General features: G+C 37.8%; 1 pseudogene; it reads left to right on the forward strand.

Moving 5' to 3' along the window:
* Positions 1-2,776: 2,776 nt before the first annotated feature.
* LOC122725533 lies at positions 2,777-3,755 on the forward strand (annotated as a pseudogene).
* The last annotated feature ends 388 nt before the right edge of the window (positions 3,756-4,143 follow it).

Here is a 4,143-nt window from a genome sequence, read left to right on the forward strand (position 1 = left end):
TAATAGCAGGTTTATGTAATTAGAAAAATAAATTTAGAGGTGTAAAAGACCTTAAAAGTCATTGAGAACAATCCCCCTGCTTTACACATAAGGAAATAGATTTTGTGGTGTTAAATGCTTTGTCCAGGGTCAAAAACTGTGATGCCTGAGGTAAGGTTTGAAGCTCAGCTTACTTTTACTAGACCTTATTTCTATCACTTTTTGCACCATGACACATTGGGTAAGGAATGAAGGAAGAAAAGAGAGAAGGAATGGAGGGCAAGGAAAGGGAAGGCAAGGCAAGGGAAGGGAAGGGAGAAATATTTATTATGTACTTACTATGTTCCAGGAATTATGTTAAGTGCTAGATATGCATCTACCAAAACTGAGTTAGTGCCTGCCCTCAAGCTCATTTTCTAATAGGGATGACAAGAAGTTAACATGCATAAAGGAAGTGTTATTAGGGGTCATTTTGGCCAGGGCAGTCACAAAGTAGTGAGGTGATATATTTGACAATATACCCTCTCTCCAGATGGATTGGTGCTACAGATATGATTACTATGCCAAGAGCAAGAAGTGGAAATGAGGGTGGAATATGTTTAGTGACATCTTACCTTGGAGGCGGCAGCAGCAGGAGTTCCTGGAGCCTCACCATGCTGCCCAAGAACGATAAGAAGAATAAAGATGCCAGCAAGTCAGCCAAGAAGGACTAAGGACCCCGTGAACAAGTCTGGGGGCAAAGCTAAGAAGAAGTGGTCCAAGGGAAAAGTGAGAGACAAGCTCAACAATCTGGTTCTGTTTGACAAAGAAACCTATGACAAACTCTGCAAGGAGGTCCCCAACTATAACTTATCACCCCTGCAGTGGTCTCAGAAAAACTGAAAATTTAGGGTTCTCTAGCCCAGGCAGCCCTCCAGGAACTGCTTAGTAAAGGTCTGATTAAGCTAGTTTCCGAACACAGAGCACAAGGGATATATAGTAGGAACACCAAGGGTGGAGATGCTCCAGCTGCTGAAGATGCATGAAATGGTTCAACATTTTTGTGTACATTTCCAAAAATAAATGTATTGGACTTAAAAAAAAATAAAGTCCACCAAACTTTACCACATAACCTGCTATGATAGTCTCAACATCCCCAGGAATTGCTACCTTACTTATCTTTACAAGCTAAGGATTTCTCAACTTCCTTCCTAAGGACCTTCTCGACCTCTTTATTGTAACAGTTCACAGGGGTTTTTCTTTAACAAAATATAGTTATCAAATTATATTTTAAAATAATTTTCATAGATCCCAGGTTAAGAATCCCTTTCTTAAAGAGTTATGAGGGGTACTGGGGCAAAGTGTTGTTTTTTTGTTTTGTTTTGTTTTGTTTCTGGAGTGGGGTTGCTTAATCAATGTTTGTTAGAGGCAGGACTTAACTCTAGATTTTCCTGGATTTAAGGCTAATTCACTATCTCCTATCGCATTTTGCATTTTATTATCTAGTAATTAAAATACAGTACCAATACCTATACCTTATATGTTCATCTATGTTTGGATCATTTACCATATGTACCTTTTTTATTTTGAAAATACATATAGCTTCAGTTCTGTCTCTCTTTTTCATGTATATTATAATGAATTATTTATAGGTAGGAAAAAAAACCAAAATGTGTGAGGTAGAATTCTGTTATCTCTTGAAAAAACTAATGTTGATTCAACTTCTCACTTCCTGTGTAAAAGAAGAAAGATGGAAGCTTAGAGAAATAATTGCTAGATTGTTCTCGTATCTCCATCATTCTGTAACTCTGGTTGTTATGTGGTTGCTACCATCAATATCTTTTATATTCCAATCTTTACTTTCTACAATATGGAAAATACAAAGATCATAATGACTGTTGAATATAGAAACATATGTAGTTATAGTGGACAAAGTGGAAGGAGATGAAGACTTAATGACCGTAGTTGTTCTGCATCCTGTCTCCATTCTTCAACTTTTCTCCTTCCCCTAACAACCACTAAGGAAGCACTCTGAAAACAAAGGATGTCCATTTTGGAAAACATAATTAATGAAGGGAGAGACAATAAAGTAAAAATGTGTTTCATTTGAACATGAATTCATTCTTATGAGAATGCAACATATGGTATTTAAAAATATTAGGTTTTATTTTAGAAGAACAGCTAAGGCAAAGCCTGTGACATGTGGCAGTGCATTCTAATTCACATGTGCCTGCTTACAGCTATGTCAGCATCTGCTATGTGTATACAGTATGATAAGCATCAGGTAAATATGTAGATCTGTTGTTCTCCAGGGAGAAAAGGAGGGTGAAGTGTTGATTACATAAAAGGGAGCACTATTTATTTAATGTTAGGAAAACATAGCTATAGAACCTTTGCAGACAACAGTTTGCATGAATATGAAAGTTGCATGCTTCCCAAATGAAAGAAATCACACTGATAGGAAATTAAATCATCCATAAATCATAGAGTGAATTCTGATGTGAAAAGTAGAGCGATTCAGGCAGGAAGCCTTTTAAGTATATACTGATGTTTCTCTCAGCCACAGTTACACTTTTGACAATAGATTCTTACTTATATAATGATAGGGTGAGAATGGATTTTCTGAGACCATCTAATCCATATTCCTGCCTTTAGAAAGGACTATAAAAAATGCCTTACACAAATTTATCATGTAGGTCAGTTCTCTCTTCAAATTTTAGGAGGGCAATTCCTAGGAACTACTGCTTCTGCACTCTGAAGAAAAGTCCTTACTTCTTCTAGCTGGAAAATTGTTAGAAAGCCATTTGTCCCTTTTTTAATTCTGCGAGCCAAGATGCTAAAAGGGAAGAAGGCCAAGGTGAAGAAAGAAGCTCTGACCCCTGCTGTTTTTGTTTGTTTTTTGGTTTTTTGGGGGGGGGCAATGAGGGTTAAGTGACTTGCCCAGGGTCACACAGCTAGTAAGTGTCAAGTGTCTGAGGCCAGATTTGAACTCAGGTTCTCCTGAATCCAGGGCTGGTGTCTTATCCACTGTACCACCTAGCTGCCCCATGGCCCCTGCTGTTTTAAAGAAGAAGGAGGCCAAGAAAGTGGTCAATTTTTTGTTTGAGAAGTGGCCTAAGAACTTTGGCATTGGTTAGAAGTCCAACCCAAAAGGGATCTCACTTGTTTCATTAGATGGCCTCAGACTGAAGCATCAAAGAATTTTCCTTTATAAGCATTTGAAAGTACCACCAGAAATTAACCACTTTACCCAGGTTTTAGATCAACAGACAGCTACTCAATGCTTAAACTGGCTCATAAGTACAGACCTGAGATGAAGCAAGAAAAGAAGCAAATACTGCTGGCTCAAGCTGAACAAAAATCTGGCAAAGGATATGTCCCCACTAAAAGACCACCTGTCCTCAAAGCAACTGCTAACATTGTTGCTACTATGGTAGGAAACAAGAAGGCACAGTTGGTAGTGATTGCAAATTATGTGGACCCCATTGAGCCAGTGGTCTTCCTACCTGCCTTGTACTGAAAAATAGGGGTTCCTTACTGTATTATTAAGAGTAACGCCTGGGTGGGTTGCTTAGTTCACAGAAAGACTTGCACAAGAATTGTCTTCACACAGGTTAAGTCTGAAGATAAGGGGGTCCTGACTAAGGTGATAGAAGCTATCAAAACCAATTACAATGACAAGTATGATGAAATCCATCATCACATGGGGTGGCAATGTACTGGGTCCAAAGTTAGTGGTTAATATTGCCAATCTGAAAAAAGCAAAAGTTAAGGAACTTGCAATGAAATTGGGTTAAATGTATGTTTGATATTTTCTTCCTATGTAACATAGTTTTTTTAAAGGAAGAAAGTCATTTCTCTAGGATGATTCTCCTAATTGCTAGGATAGTTCTTACATCACAGCTGCACTACAGTTGTTTATTAATATTTCATTTAGATACTGTATTTCTTCCAAAGAGATGATGGGTTGTATAATTTTATTAGCTCTTGTGATAATTATGTCCATAGAAAAGCTGCCAACATTGGAAATTCAATTCATGGTTTATTGTCGTGACTGGAAAGACAAAACTTAACACAATAATGAACATGTCACTATTCAATACTAGAGACATTGACCCCTGAAAATTTGTCTCCAAAGGGGAAAGGAGGATGCGAGGAGATCATCAAGCAAATGTGACAAAGAAA

Source organism: Dromiciops gliroides, chromosome 4 (assembly GCF_019393635.1).
Source record: "Dromiciops gliroides isolate mDroGli1 chromosome 4, mDroGli1.pri, whole genome shotgun sequence".
NCBI classification, from domain to species: Eukaryota; Metazoa; Chordata; class Mammalia; order Microbiotheria; family Microbiotheriidae; genus Dromiciops; species Dromiciops gliroides.